Raw genomic sequence first — 17,295 nt, forward strand, 5'->3', positions numbered from 1 at the left:
GGATATCAACTAAAACAATTTTCATATCTGCCATACTTGTATTATTTTGAAAAGATTTAATTTCTGATTCTCTTTGTTTTTTCTATTTTAGAGATCATGACTGCTGGCTCCAGAAGCTGACCCTCATCCAACCTATTACACTCCACATCCTCTTCACAAAGGATACATTCCATTTTATTATTATTTTTTTTTCACTTTATCTAATCTGTCCTAACCTGCAGTCTGCAACCTCCGAACCTGAAACCGTCGATTATCTTATTAAAAAGAAATCGACAACAACTTCATGATTGGAAAATTCAAGGCTCCTCCATTTAATATCTCACGCATTAGCCCCATTGGTGTTGCTACTCAAAAATTTTCTGGCAAAAAGACCTTATAGTCGACCTTTCGTCCCAACACAATTGCTCCTTTTCTAGCATTAACAGCACTATCCCATTGGACGAATTTTGGCTTAACTACCACGACATTGATCAAGCGATCTCTCTCATAAAGATAGCCAGTCGTAACACCTGGCTAGCCAAAGTAGACAATTCCTCTACCTTTAAAATAATGCCAATCAACCCATTTTTTTGGCACCTTTTTGGCATTTATTGGCGCAATCAATTTGCATGCAACATGCAAAGCAGCCCAAAAATATTTGACATGATGTCAGAAGCTTTATGCTGGATTCTGTCTAATATTTTCGGAATCCCATACCTCATTCACCTTCTAGACGATTTTCTTATTTCCCCCCGTCATCTCCTCCAGCCAAACACCTAGCGACCACCCAGCAGGTTTTCGCTGATCTCGGAAGGACCCAGTACTTCAATCGAATTTCTAGGCATTAATCTAGACTCGCATAAATTCCAAGCATCCCTTCCTAAAGAGGAAATCAATCAAATAATTTCTCTATCCCAAATTTTCCTTAAAAAACAGATTTGCACACAACGAGAACTCCTACCAATTCTCGACCATCTAAATTTCGCTATGCGCACCATTCCTTTCATTTCCCACCTCCTTCAATTATCCACCACAGTTCATGGTTTAGAAGAAACAATTTTCTCTCTAAACCCAGTCACGATGAACTCTGCTTATGGATCTCTTTCCTTAAGCAATGGAACGGCTGTTCCTTTTTCTACAGCAACTTGATAGCATCCCCTATTGACATTAACTTATCCACAGACGCTGCCCCTCCAATAGGTTACAGTGGTTACTATAAAGGACACTGGTTTGCCTCAACATGGCCACCCCAATTGTAATTCCATTCCAAAAGACCAATGTTCTTCAGCCCTCTTCGAACTCTACCCTATCATCGCAGCAGCCATCCTGTGGGGGGACGAATGGTCTACATCTAGCATTCTCTTTCACTGCGATAACGAAGCTACAGTGCATTGCATTAACAAAGGACGCTCCCACTCCCAATCGCTCATGCCATTTTTAATATGCCTTACCTGGATATCTGCTAAAAAAAAATAAAATAAATAAATAAAAAAATTTAAAAATTTATCATGATTGCTGAACATGTACCTGGTTGCAAAAACCAAATCGCTGACTCTCTCTCTCGTTTATTTTTGCAGAAATGCTGGCAACTGGCCCCGGAAGCAGACCCTCACCCAACACCTGTCCCTCATTATTCAGAAACGATATTGCCATAAACCACCCACTTCATAATCTTCATCAAACTTCTCTATCTCTTATCCTACAAGCAATAGCTCCCAGAACCCTCAATGCATACCTCACAGCATGGAATTCATTCAACAATTCCATACCATGCTAGACAACCCATTACACTCAAAATCCTTACCTCATGCATCTACACCCTCCATAAAGGTTACATTTCCTCCCATACAGCCCGCACCTAAGATGCTATGTTCAATTTAGCAATTTTTGGGTTTCTTAGATGTTCTGAATTAACAGTTACATCCAAATTTAACCCTCTACTCCACCCCACCATCTCAGATCTAGCTTTGCAAGACAGGGAAACTATCTCTTTCCTTATCAAACAAAGCAAAACAGATCAATTCCAGAGAGGACACTCTATCCTTATTTTCAATATACCTTCGCCTACACGCCCATTCCAAACCCTCCTAGCCTACCTTAACCTAAGAAAATCTCAAGAGGCTAACCCATTGGCCCCGCTTTTTACTGATGACGCTAACCGTCCAGTATACAGCCACTACAGCAGCCTCTAACGGGCTCTCACACCATCAGATCCAGACCCTTGGTCGCTGGTCTTTTGAAGCTTTTAAATCTTACATACGCCTCAGTAAATACCACCTCAAGAAAGCCCAACAGGCTTTAACCAACCCCCAAGCACCTCCTCCCACGGCTCCAACTCAAAAAGGTGTCTAACAGAGCCTCAACTCTCGCAAGAGTCATCCAAACCAAACCCTGCAGAAGCCCAATTGTCCACCCATGGCACCCTTACATGTTTGCCAAGGACTCCCTCAAGGGCCATTGCAGTTAGCATCTTCTGCAATCACCAATAGCTATTTACAGATGCAAACATTTGTATCCACATGTTCTTTGCGCATTTACTGCGTTTGTACATATGTATTATATTTGTGCTTGTTCCCTTCTTCCAACTTTTCCAAATCTTTTATCCTTATAACCCTACTTTTCAGCCTCTTGTTCCTTTCTTCTCTACACTCCACTCCCAACTAATTCATTCTACACTCTACCTCTAACGATCTTTTTTTCTCCTTCAGACACCCGAAGGGGCCCCCTTGAGCTCCAACTCTCGACCATTCGGCCATAGTCCTTTCTTCTTCATGCTGCTACCTATTCTTTTCCGCCTAGACTCTATCTCTAAGCTCCAACCCCCGCAGGAGTCCGCTCAAGCTAAAACTTCTTCACTCTACTTCAACTACCTCTCTTCTCCTTATTGACTCACTCTCTAGCTCTGACCCCCGCAGGGGTCGCTCCGAGCCCCAACTCTTGCAAGAGTTACCCAGAACCCTCTCTTCTACACACTGCTACCTATCTCCTCCTATCTGCACTCTACCCTCAAGCTCTAACCTCCGCAGAGGTCGCTTCGAGCTCCAACTCTCGCAAGAGTTACTCTCTTCCACTCACTGCTACCTATCTCCTCCTATCTACACTCTACCCCCAAGCTCTGACCTCCGCAGAGGTCGCTCCGAGCTCCAACTCTCACAAGAGTTACCCAAAATCCTCTCTCCCACTCACTGCTGCCTATCTCCTCCTATCTGCACTCTACCCTCAAGCTCTGACCTCCGCAGAGGTCGCTTCGAGCTCCAACTCTCGCAAGAGTTACTCTCTTCCACTCACTGCTACCTATCTCCTCCTATCTACACTCTACCCCCAAGCTCTGACCTCCGCAGAGGTCGCTCTGAGCTCCAACTCTTGCAAGAGTTACCCAAAATCCTCTCTCCCACTCACTGCTACCTATCTTCTCCTATCTACACTCTACCCTCAAGCTCTGACCCCCGCAGGGGTCGCTCCGAGCTCCAACTCTCGCAAGAGTTACCCTAAAATCCTCTCTTCCACTCACTGCTACCTATCTCTTCCCATCTGCACTCTACCCCCAAGCTCTGACCTCCGCAGAGGTCGCTCCGAGGTCCAACTCTGGCAAGAGTTACTCTCTTCCACTCACTGCTACCTATCTCCTCCTATCTACACTCTACCCCCAAGCTCTGACCTCCGCAAAGGTCGCTTCGAGCTCCAACTCTCGCAAGAGTTACTCTCTTCCACTCACTGCTACCTATCTCCTCCTATCTACACTCTACCCCCAAGCTCTGACCTCCGCAGAGGTCGCTCCGAGCTCCAACTCTCGCAAGAGTTACCCAAAATCCTCTCTCCCACTCACTGCTACCTATCTCCTCCTATCTGCACTCTACCCTCAAGCTCTGACCTCCGCAGAGGTCGCTCTGAGCTCCAACTCTTGCAAGAGTTACCCAAAATCCTCTCTCCCACTCACTGCTACCTATCTTCTCCTATCTACACTCTACCCTCAAGCTCTGACCCCCGCAGGGGTCGCTCCGAGCTCCAACTCTCGCAAGAGTTACTCTCTTCCACTCACTGCTACCTATCTCCTCCTATCTACACTCTACCCCCAAGCTCTGACCTCCGCAGAGGTCGCTCTGAGCTCCAACTCTTGCAAGAGTTACCCAAAATCCTCTCTCCCACTCATTGCTACCTATCTCCTCCTATCTACACTCTACCCTCAAGCTCTGACCCCCGCAGGGGTCGCTTCGAGCTCCAACTCTCGCAAGAGTTACCCTAAAATCCTCTCTTCCACTCACTGCTACCTATCTCTTCCCATCTGCACTCTACCCCCAAGCTCTGACCTCCGCAGAGGTCGCTCCGAGCTCCAACTCTCGCAAGAGTTACTCTCTTCCACTCACTGCTACCTATCTCCTCCTATCTACACTCTACCCCCAAGCTCTGACCTCCGCAGAGGTCGCTTCGAGCTCCATCTCTCGCAAGAGTTACTCTCTTCCACTCACTGCTACCTATCTTCTCCTATCTACACTCAACCCCCAAGCTCTGACCTCCGCAGAGGTCGCTCCGAGTTCCAACTCTCGCAAGAGTTACCCAAAATCCTCTCTCCCACTCACTGCTATCTATCTCCTCCTATCTGCACTCTACCCTCAAGCTCTGACCTCCGCAGAGGTCGCTTCGAGCTCCAACTCTCGCAAGAGTTACTCTCTTCCACTCACTGCTACCTATCTCCTCCTATCTACACTCTACCCCCAAGCTCTGACCTCCGCAGAGGCCGCTCCGAGCTCCAACTCTCGCAAGAGTTACTCTCTTCCACTCACTGCTACCTATCTCTTCCTATCTATACTCTACCCCCAAGCTCTGACCTCCGCAGAGGTCGCTCCGAGCTCCAACTCTCGCGAGACTTACTCTCTTCCACTCACTGCTACCTATCTCCTCCTATCTACACTCTACCCCCAAGCTCTGACCCCCGCAGGGGTCGCTTAAAGCTCCAACTCCCGCAGGAGTTACCCAGAGTCCTCTTTTACACTCTGCTTCAAACCACCTTCTTCTTCTACCTTTTATTTACAACCCTGAAAATTATGACCCCCGCAGGGGTTTCTTCAAGCTCTAACTCCAGCAGGAGCTACTAGAATCCTCTCTTCACCCTTCATAATCCTATCGACTTAATGCCCATGCATTAAACTTTCTTTCCTTCCATTATATCCAGCAGCCGGATATAGCTCTATTTTCCTTGCTTTTTGGGGTTTGAGAGATCCACCGAGCTCAGGCTCCCCTCTTGCTCTGCCAACGGGAGGAAGCCCCGGGCTCGAGGAGCCCTTGAGCTCGGGGCTCTCTCCCGGGACAGCATGCCAAACAAGCTTTTGTAAATCATCAGCTAAGTGTGAACCCTTGAAATACATATAAACATGGTATGATTTCAGATCAGATCCAGTAAACTGATATTGAAGATAATGGGAATAAGAAATCTGCAGTTGACACATTTTTAAGCAAACCAAAAGAGAATTCGGCATCAATGGAGCCTGCCTAAATGGAGGTAAATATAAGTGAAGGTTATTTATAAACTAGTTTTGAGAGGATTACGTGCTTATGATTGCTTGTAGCCGGCCCCGAATTATTAAATTTATGATTCACTAATCAGACGATTCCTAAGCCACTATAAGTACCCCAAGTTCCATATGACAGCCATCTTCGTTTGGAAGACCACTCTGCTCCGCTCATCATTAGTGGGCTACTTCATAAAAGTGGTTAAGAGAAGCGGGTATTAAAGTCAAAATCCTGACTTCAATGAGACGAACTAAACGTCCACGCTTAAATTGGTTCCAAAACAGCAAGTTGAAGATCATTTGATCTGACTAGTCTGAGATGAGTTTAAATAGTCTAGATAACTGCTCGTGCACGTTTCTGGCTTGAAACCTTAAAAGTCGAGCATAGATACATTGATGATGTTGTGTGCTACCATGGCAACTTCGAGAACTAAAAGAGCTCTGAAATTAGACATAGCTGTTCAAAGCGAGTGAGCTGCGAAACTGCAGATTGTTCAATAGGCTACATTTGTAGCAATTAGGGCTGTAACGATACACCAAACCCACGATTCGATTCGTATCACGATTTTTGACCCACGATTCGATTCGTATCACGATTTTTTTTTTCGTGTGGGGTGGGGAAAAAAAATTGTTTTAAACTATTTTTTTATTAAATAAAATTATATCATTTTTGTTTTCTTTGTAACAAAATACTTTTGAAAAACCAAACAGAACTAAACTCCATTGTGTAGATGGTTCAAGCATATTAAAAATAATTTTTCAATCAAGTTCTCTTACATAGAAAATGTAAATTAAATGGCTACTAGGGATGCTCATTTCGGTTAATTTTGCTAACAGACAACCGCTGCTCATTAATCGGTTATTAACGGTTAACTGGTCAGATTACAATTAATTTTATATTCAACAAATTGACGTATCTATTTTGTGTCTGACACATTAAATATTGCATTTGAAAATAGGCTACTGATTTATTTTTAAATGCTAGCATATTAATAACAGAACAGAACAACAGAGCATCTTCACGCACCTGCAGTGTTTAGCACAGAAGAGCAGAATAATCTAAATAAAATGAATAAAATAAATAGGACTGCCCTAAATTGTTTTCATTTAAATAATTAATTTATATTACAAAACGAAAATACTGACTGATTCTTTTTAACAACCAACATAGGATGTTTTTTTCCAATCATGTTTTTTCTTCCGTCAAATAAAAATCACAGACTTCCTCAAATTGCCCGCTCCACAGAAAATATGCATTTATTTAATGCCCCGCTGTTATTATTATAATAACAAAACCTTTTACATTTTAATAGAAATCATTATTTTAAAGAATATGTCCTGATGGTTTCCCCTCTCTCCCTCGCTGTTCAAGTGCGCGCTGCGTGATGAAAAGACAACAACACGCGCGCATATGTAGACTTTTTGTAAACAGTTTTGTTGTTTAAATATGCTATTGCATTAATGTGCATACATGCTTTATAAGCCGAAAACAAGGCGCACCTCACTGCCTTTATGTTGACAAGGAAAAAAGAAGAGAAGAAGCGCGGTTCTCTTATGAAACGACTGAATCAGCTGGGTATCGATTGTGCATAAGTGTTGCTGTCTGTGTTGTTACAATTGTAATGTTATATTCGAGATTTGTACATTCATACAGCTCTGGATAACTTAAAACAGCGATTAGACCTTCAGAGCGGCATTATGCGTCCTGAAGTAAAGCGAAGCAAGATAGAGTGATTATATACAGAGTCATATACCTTTAACTATAAATAAAGTATAACTATAGAAACTGTGTTCATCTTAACTGAAAGCTTCGTCCTGTTTCCTGGCCTCACTCTTCGCGCACCTGTCAGTCAGCACGTAACGTTAACTCTCAAAGGTTCAAACAGAAAGCGCACAGCAAGGTTACAGAAAAGTTTCCTCTGCAGAGGAGTCGAGGCATCTGGTGAACGCCCATCCCTCTCTGCGCAGCCTCATTAACAACAATGCTTTGACAGCACTGGCAATGTTTCTGCCGTTGTCTGTTGTCAAGAGGGGTTAAGTTGGTTTTGTTTTTGATATTCCTGACACATTCAGACGGTCCCTTACTAAGAGCTCTGTGCGAGCTCTCCCGGTTAAACGCCAATTGCGAGGGCTTAAACGGAGCAGTGCTCGTAATGTCGAGCGGAAAAAAAGTGTTTCCTCACGTTCTTCTTCAACTAGCTCAACTTTTGCAGGCACGCGTGACGTTATTGGAAAGGTAGTCACGGGGTGTGTCGCGATTCTCCCTTATCACACCGCGACACAGGATCGTAGATCTGAGTGTCGCGATTTTGATTTTATATCGTGTATCGTTACAGCCCTAGTAGCAATATATTTTTAAATATAGGCTATTATTTAGGCCTATTAACATGAAATTAAATATTTGTTATAATACATACACTGTAAAAAATTGCTGTTAAAAAACGGTCAGATTCTACGATAAAATAATGTTTTTTCACTAAAACAGTAATATTCTGTTAAAAACAGTGCTTTCTGGGTAACATTTTTGTTTTCGAGAAAGTAACCAACTGCAGAAAACTGTGAGCTAACAGAGTTCAGATTCGATGTTTTGAAGTCTGTGTTTGAAATCACGCTTTGTGTCCTTGTTCACTATTTCATACACTAGTTAACTAATATTGTTCACCTGACAGTTTTAATGATCACTAATGAGTGAATTCAGACACTGATGAACACCTGCTGTTAATAATTACAATTACTGAAGAAAATAAACAAGAAACACAAACAGTGACTTGAGTTACAACATTAAATAAAATAAAATAAAATAAAATAAAACTCCTTCAGTCTCAGCAGAGGATCATTAAACAACTCCACAAACAACAGCAGACACACTTATTACTGACTGATTTGACGTCCATACAATTCTCATTGAGATCCAACAGAAATTAAGGTGTTTTTTGTGTCACCGTAATGGAGTGAGGGGCTGATTTAGTTGGGTTCTTCACCCTTGAACTCATTTAAGAAGACTTTCCAACTGCTGTAATACCGAGTTTACAAAACGTTTGTACTATAGCAATAAAGTTGGGAAGTCAATAAATAGAGAAATCTATTTATCTGAAATTAGTTCTAATAAATGTTTTGGTATAAATCTGGATGAAGGGCTTCATGCAATAGATTTTATGCTTAGTTGCAGGTATTAATTTAATTAATGAGAAGTGGAAACAGAAAAGATACCTCTGAAATTACTTAACAGTTAAGAAATAACATACAAAAACAGTTCAGTTATGACAAATACACGCCCAGACCTCATGAATCTGACCTTGTATCTCAACAATGGTAACATCTCAAATGTTTCATGCTGCAATGCATGCTGGGAGTGGCACTGTACAAATATCCCAGCATGCATTGCGGTATATATAAATGTTGTATAATGGTCTAACGGTTTTCTTTATTTGTGTTTGATTCTGCTGTTGTTTATGTTTAGACTTTCAGTTGCCTGTTTGTGAGTTAAACTGTTAATTTTGTTAAATTTGTTGTCACCATTATTGAGGTTTATATTCTGATTATTGATGTCTCTTTGAGTGCGATTTACACCATAGAGCAGTGTTATTGTCCAAGATATTCTTAAAAACTTCCAGAAATCATTGCAATATATATACATATAATGTAAAACAATAGATTTAACATTGAATAGGAGCAGTACATTTTATAATACTAAATGAGAACAGACTCTGCCATTTAATAACAACATGAACATCACCAGATCTTATTTAGGTTTTTGGCTGGCTTGCCTCAACAAAGGAGCTTTTTAAACAAAGCTCTTAACAATTGCAGCAGCCAAGATAAATAAATGTTAAAAATGACAGGGCTAAGAGCCCAACTAAAGCAAACTCTGTTCTCCATGATGGTGACGTAAAACTTTAACTTTTTCTCAAGAAGAACTTTAGTAGATGTTATACAAAAATACATGTATTAAGTAATAAGCGTAGCTGGTGATGATGTTTGTAGAGTTGTTTAATCATCTGCTGATCATTTAAATGATTTAATCATTTGTTGTTCTTCAGGTTATTTCATTATAAAGCTGTGACTAAAGTTTTGTATGTTCTGTTCTTGTTTTTTCCCTTCAGTATTTCTTCATTTGTTCGTTGTTAATCCTCAATTATCATTTAATTAGTCAGTTAATTAATGAATTTACTTCAGCTTTGCTCCATGTTTCTTGAACACTCAGTAGTGTGGACACTTCAATTAAAACTGAAGTATATGCTCTGGGGTTTAAAGGGTTAAAGGTGTGAGAGGTAAAAACGCAGTGTAAAAATGTATTTTAACAGTAATATACTGTTAATTTACACAACGGAAGTAGACTGTAAAAAAACAGTATATTGCTGGCAACCACAGCTGCCAGTAGATTACTGTTAAATCAAGGAAAAACAGTATTTTACTGTAAAACCTGAAGCTAATTTCTTCTGTGTGTCACCGTTGTGGAGAAGAGTAGAGCTAGTGTATGAGTTAAAGATGAACAATGAACTGCTGATGTTATTCTGCATGTTTCTCTATTTAAAGATAGCGGCTGTTTAGTGGCTGATGCAGTCAGAATCTCTCTGGTGATTCCAGATTTACATGTATGTGTGCTGTTGTGAAAAATAAGACATTAGAGTTAAACCGAACTTTTCTAATTAACTAAAATAAGTGATCATTATAAGTATGCTTCTAAGCATATATAGCACATTACTTCATAAACTCATTCAGCAGTTGACCAAGTTGAGGCAGTTGCTTTCAGTGAGCAAAATGAGTTCACTTGAGTATTGTGTAAATCAATGTAGTCCATGTATTTTTACAGCAACATACTGTAAAATAACAGTACATTGCTGGCAACTGCAGCTGCCAGTATTTTACTGTTTTTTAACGGGACAATTTTTAACAGTGTAGTAATTCTGCTTGACCGCGTGCATGCGCATGTGCGTGAGAGACAGAATTTGCGCTTACTGCCATATGTTGCTTGCAAGGAAAAGTTTTAATACATTGCAGGCTCACTGTAACATACAAAATGTTCTAAATGTAAGCACATAGGTTTAAAATAAACAAAGAGCCAAGCACGCACAAGTGGTGGGATTTTTTATTTGCTCTGCACGGATCATCTCCTGATTATTCCACTCATTTTACAGCTTTAAAGTCATTATTTAAGAAATGTAGTCTTCTTCTTTATATTAGTCAAAGTCTTTCTTAGCCCATTGCTCACTTGGGTTCCTCCAGGTGCTCCGGTTTCCCCTGTTGTGCCGAAATCTGTGACCCGTCAAAAACTGTGACCAGAGGGCGCTGTTCAGTAAAAATTTCACTCGGGAACGTGCTTGTCGCTCATGCACACAACCGTGAACGCGCGGACACTAAAATCAAGCGATCAGCGTCTAGCGGTGCTGTAAAAGGTGTTTTAAATGCTGGGATTCAGAATACAGCTTCATGGAAGAACTTTAACATAATCCTGATATTTTGACCATCCAAATTCTTGTAAAGAAGAAATAAAAAAACGTATTTTGTCGCTGTAGTTGTCTCCTGATAGACTCGTATTTGTTGGTTTCGTTATGATATAGTTTATGCATTTTAAAGTATGTACACATGACTGTAGATCGGCTTCACAGAATCGGAGGTAACATTCATAGCCATCTAAATATATGCCAGATTACAGTGTTTAAATTTAAGAAAGTCAAGCAATCTTATATATATTTATATCTTAATATATATTTTATAAACTGTTGGAAATTCAGCTATAGAAATGCTATCCCTCTTTTATTTGTGTGATTATGTTTAATAAAATAACTTTATGTAATATCTTATGTATAAAGCCTATTGACCAGATATTTATTTACAAATGCTGAAATTAATAGCAATAGGCCCTTCATATTTTCTTATGAATGATAATAATGCTTATTAAAATGACTCATGACTCCTCCTGATTTTGAAATCTTTAGAAAGGTCATTGACTCTGACAGATAAAATATATGCCTACAGAATTCCTATTTCTTTTTCTCTAAGGAATGAGTAACAATTAAATGACACTGATTGTCTCACTTTATTAAACATTATTATTAAACGTTAATCTGGCATATACAGTTGAATATTTAGATGGAATGTTACCTCCAATTCTGTGATTCTGAGTACTTATGTGTCACTTTGAAATGCATAAACTATATCATAACGAAACCTACAAATACGAGTCTATCAGGAGACAACAACAGCAAAAAAAAAAAAAAATTTATTTCTTCTTTACAAGAATTTGGATGGTCAAAATATCAGGATTATGTTAAAGTTCTTCCATGAAGCTGTATTCTGAATCCCAGCATTTAAAACACCCTTTACAGCACCGCTCGACGCTGATCGCTTGATTTCAGTGTCTGCGCGTTCACGGTCGTGTGCATGAGCGACAAGCACGTTCCCGAGTGAAATTTTTACTGAACAGCGCCCTCTGGTCACAGTTTTCGACGGGTCACAGATTTCGGCACAACACCCCCAAACATTTATATATATATATATATATATATATATATATATATATATATATATATATATATATATATATAGTTTCCCAGCATAAGTTTCCAGTGTAACTAAGTTTGAACTATCGGAAATTTGATTTATGAAAACGAATCCGCCATTAATAAACCTGACTTACCAAAATAAGCCTGGCTTTTTCTGTAAGCTTGGTTTATGGAATAGCCCCCAGGGGTCCGTTCTTCGTACCTCGCTTAAATGATCTAAGATGATTTGGCAGATCCTGGATCTTTTAATCTTGATAACTGATCTCTCGCTAATTTGGTTCTCCAAACAAGTTCGCGAATCAGATTAGAATATCTGGATAAACTGATCTGAGATCGCTGAGTTTGTTGTTAAGGACAGATCTATCGATCCTCGAAATCATGATCAGCAATGCAACGATTGGCTGACGGCACAGCAGCGTAATGACATCATCTGATTAATATTCAATTATCCATGTGAGCAAAATTACATCAAATTAGCAGTAAACGGCTTGTTAAATATGACGCGCAGTAACTTCACATTTGTTGTGAGCTGCAGGCTTTACACTTTCATTTGTCAAGACAAGAGTACTCATCATGTATTTCAATGCAAATCAATGTATTTAGTTCTACATTTAGAAAAGATTTTCTTTATTATAGTAACCGTTTTTTAATCGGTGTAAAGAATAACTGGTTGTTTCCAAAAGCATTTTGATATTGGTAAAGGCGTCTGCAACTTTTGTGAAGCATCAAATCACTGGCATATTAACTGTCAAAACATGTTTATGACTGCATAAATGTATTATTGCTTTTAAAAAAAAGTCACATATTGTGCATTTCTATTATACACAATTTGTACTAAAGCAATCTAAAAAGTTCATATCAATAAGTTTTCTCTTTGCACCACCAGGTGGCAGTCTTTGTATTTTCATTTCGAGGGTGCAGATTGCATACGTTTTATTAATATGTATAACTTTATTTATTTTATTGATGACTATAACTTTATATATATAGTTAAAAAATATTTACTATTTTCCCAAGTGTATATAACTTTTACTGTAAGAAAATATCAAAACTCGGAACATACTTTCTGTATTATCTTTGCTTGAACTGAGCCGATCTAATCCTGTTTATATGATTTGAACCTGCTCCCGATCAGGTTTGACCTAGCAGATCTGTTGCCATGACAACAACTCTCGGATCAGCTTTAAAGAACGAAATGATCCTGGATCGTGTCAAATCGTCAATATCCAAATCCAGCTAACTGAGTAATCCACGTACGAAGAACGGACCCCAGGGGGGTATTCCAGAAAGCTGGGTTAACTTACCATCTGCTAAAACCTAAACTCTCGGTTGATTTACCCAAAACCTGCTTACCGCGAGTATGTTGGTTCCAAAACAGGTGATAAGAGTTAGTTAAATCAACCTCCTGAAGATAACCGCGGGTTAATGCGCGTGCACGGCACACACCTGAAGGCATTTTCAATAGATCGCCGAATTCACGAGTCACCATAGAAAGTCACGGTGAGAAAAAAAAGGGCAACGCACTTTACAGAGGCGAAGCTGGAGGTTTTAAACACAGAGATTACACATCTGCTTCAACGAAGAAAAGAAATATAGAATAAGAAATAGATAAGAAAAGAAAAAATAAATAATAAGAAAGTTTGTTAGTTCATTAAATTACACATGCCACCCTCCATTTTATTGTAATGATAAATTTAAATACTCTTTAACATCCTTTTTGAGTATGTTGTGTAACCATTCATGCATTTATTTTTCTTGCCATTAATTTCTTAAGGCCACAATATGTGTATTGACTAATAAGGCTTATAGAAATTGTAATCTTTCTGGAGCTAGAACTCTGTCCAAAGTCATTAAACACAGAAACATTATCATAAAAGGTAATATTTAATTACTGGAGCTCTTTATTTAACACTCTAGAATATTCTTTCTGACATGCAGCTAATAGAAAGAGGCTAGTCTAACTGCTGTGTCCTATAATAAAGGCTTTTCAGTGGTTGAGTTTTTGACTTAAACCACACACTCTGTCACTGTTGTAAGTGATTGTTGTCAGATAGCTTTAGGTTCTTTTTATTTTGCATGCAAACGAAGTTCCTTCTGCCTCAACTAACAAGCAGTGTAAGAATTTTCTGCACTTTTCCATATTTGAATATTACTCTTGGATCACAAAATCTTTTATCTACATATTTAAATTCTAAAGTAGCTGTATAAGGTCCATCTTCAAAGATAAAGTCACATGAGCATCAACTTAAGGTGAGAAATGTATATGAAAATATGTTACACGTTGAAAGGTGTGTATAAAGCAGTGTACAAAATCATTCATTTTATTTCAGGAAATAAAGAAATGAACAGACCAAAATATTTGATTAAACATGTTTTTTTGACTAATTATATATTTTTAGCACTCTTCCATCTGTTTTGTCTGCTTGGGTCACTGAGATTTCCTCTGGGTCAGGCTGCAGGTACGTGTCATCGTATAAGGCAGAAAAGGGTATCTTTTGTCCTCCAGCAAGTAACAATGTAGTGCCCAGTAATGATTCTATTTTATAATACAAATATAATAAAAATAAACATTGTGTAAAGCAACATTTGCTTTATAGTTTTTTTTTACTATATTTGTGTTATACACTTGAATCATTACTTCCTGAAAATCAGCCATTTAGCCTCAACATAGTGATGAGGTGGGGTCATCACATATGAGCTGGTAGGTGGAAGCAGCAATAAGTTCACACCAAGATTAAGGATAGAAAATTAAGTTGTACCTGCACACTTATACTTTGGACAAATTTTATATTATCAGTGTCCTTTAGTGACTGATGGAGCTTTAAAATCGGCTGCAATTAATGCACACAATAGCATTTAGAAACCCTGAAAAAAATATTATATTAAAAAATGTAGGTGTGTGTGCGTGAATGTATATATAAGAACGACGTCCTACATCTTAAATTAAAGATATATTTTCCTACAAAAGACAAAGCTGCCACTTATAATATTATACAGAAAAATGTGAGGGTGCAGAAGAAGAGAAAAAACACAAGATCTGTAAGTGAGATTCGAACTCGCTCCGCTGTGCGCTCCGTTGTTCTTTATAGACGCACTATCCACTACGCTATTCCCGTGCTCTAAATTATCTGTGTAATGATACGCAGTAATGTATGACCAAGGAACTGTACAAAAGTGTAAAAAAACAGTTCAGTGCCAGGCATACTGTACAGGTGGTCATGCTGCCACATTGTACAGTTGCCTAAAATGCCCTGACGCAAATACAAAGAGCTGCACTGACTGTTTTTTATGATAAGCGCAGACCCGCGGTTTGTCACATTTGATTTCAAAAAGGTTTGTTAAATACATTAACATTATAAATTTGGTTATGAAAAAAACTATGCACTTATAACCCTCTCACAACGAAAAAACTTGTATCTGTGTGTCCACATCCATAAATATTCTCATCAAAAGAGCACGCAATGCTCAGTAAACTCTCTGAAACAGACAAACTCTGGAACATAGCAACTTACTCTCTGAACATAACCTGCTCCGGAGCAGGTTATCTTCACAGAGTAAGTTGCTATGGCTACTTAACATACCCAGAAGTTACCTCCGATTTTGGAAACAAAGTTGAGGTTATCCACCTACTTACTCTCAAACTTACCCGTGTATGTCACATAACCTGCTTTCTGGAATAGCCCCCGGCAGCTACAAGCTACAGCTACAACAACAACAACAACTACTACTACTACTTCAAAACAACTCCAACAATTTCATCAACAACAACATCAAAACTTCCACTTCAAAGTGCCTCCACAACGCATCTGTCGTGCCTTCAACCCTTTTCTCCAGCAAATTGACAGCCAAAATTCCAAAGCTATTGCAATGAAACTGAACCCTCACCGGTCTCCCAGTGGTGCACATGCAGTAACGTATGTAGCATGCATGCTTTAAAGGGAAGCTTTGCAAAATAACTACACCAAACATTTAGGCTAAACATTTATAAATCTTTTGAATAACAAGACTAGCGCAAACATTGATTTTAACCAAAGATACTTACCTCTTGAACCTTTTGCCCATCCATGAATCCATAACATTTGGCAGCTTGTTTGCTGGAGTGTGTTCAGCTGAGCAGCAGCTCCAGTCATGAACAATGGTGATTCTTTAGATCAAAAAATGGCTGCCGGGCTTCTGCACGGCCTGATTGACACTACTTTAAGCCAATAGCTGTAAGGAGAAGCGTCACCATCCAATGAGCTCTTAATCAAAATAAAAATAACTATTGACCTTCGACTTTATTTCTGTCACATAAACAAAAGCTCTTAATGGAATTTCTGTTGTTCATTTGAAGTCACCATGATGGAAGACAGAGTCTGCTTTAGTTGGTCTCTTCAACTATGTGCTCTGGCATTAGTTGTTAGTTTGGCTGCTATAATTAATTGCGGTATTTAAACTGTAAATTGTGATATTGGAACTACATTCACTTGTTTGTGCACTCATTGAATATCTTGTTAATTATAAGTGAAAAACTAATACCATATGTAAATGAAGTCACATGACTTACAGCAGCCTATGACTGTTTAACAGATCTAAATATACCATTAACAATGAGAATGTTTGATCTATGGCAACATTTAAAAACACACAGACATCAACAATTAGGCTTTGAATCTCATCAATGGTGACATGATAAATCTAAATCAAATAAAAATCAACCCTGAACAATACATAACAATCTACTGAAATATTACCTCCCAAAAACAACATAAAATAAAGGAAAAGAAAGAAATTGTAAGAATTTTAAGCTGCGTAATATATTCATGCTGCAATGCATGCTGGGATTTTTGTACTATGCTGGCACCCAGCATGCATTGCAGCATGAATGAATTAAGCAGCTTTTTTGTAGCAACCATGGTTGAGGTTCATATTCTGATTCTTGATGTCTGTGTGTCTTAATGTGTAGCTGGAGATCTTAAGATTTTGTGCATGAAATAATTACATTTTATTTTCCTATTAATTCCTTGATAATTGTCTGTTGAATCTTCATGGGAAGCTGTAACATAGCCCAAATCATACCAAATAAACTTACTTCCTATGGCTTAACTTAAAAAATATTTGAAATATATCTGTAAGGAGACACAAAAAAACAGGTCATAGGTCATGGAGTTCTCTCTCTCTGTCCCTCTGAACGGAATTACTGATGCAGAGGATGGGAAAAACACCGGGGGCCTGTTTCAGAAAGGAGGTTAGGTGAAAACTCAAGTAGTATTTTACTACTTAAAAAACTGAGTATTTTAACCCTGAAAAGAGAAACTCTGTGC

At 38.9% G+C, this 17,295-nt stretch overlaps 1 long non-coding RNA gene across 2 annotated transcripts in view; it reads left to right on the forward strand.

Annotated features, from left to right (window-relative positions):
* The window catches only part of LOC137490345 (uncharacterized), a 167,452-nt gene extending 150,722 nt beyond the window's left edge, over nt 1-16,730 (forward strand). The window contains exons 4-5 of one of the 2 annotated variants that reach the window (XR_012385248.1): nt 13,128-13,269; nt 15,683-16,730. This is a non-coding gene — a long non-coding RNA (uncharacterized lncRNA). Of the gene's footprint in view, nt 1-91; nt 1,444-13,127; nt 13,270-15,682 lie in introns of those variants that run through there. The other variant, XR_012385249.1, reaches the window with a different exon arrangement.
* The last annotated feature ends 565 nt before the right edge of the window (nt 16,731-17,295 follow it).

The sequence above is a fragment of the Danio rerio genome, chromosome 9 (assembly GCF_049306965.1).
Source record: "Danio rerio strain Tuebingen ecotype United States chromosome 9, GRCz12tu, whole genome shotgun sequence".
In the NCBI taxonomy this organism is placed as follows: Eukaryota; Metazoa; Chordata; class Actinopteri; order Cypriniformes; family Danionidae; genus Danio; species Danio rerio.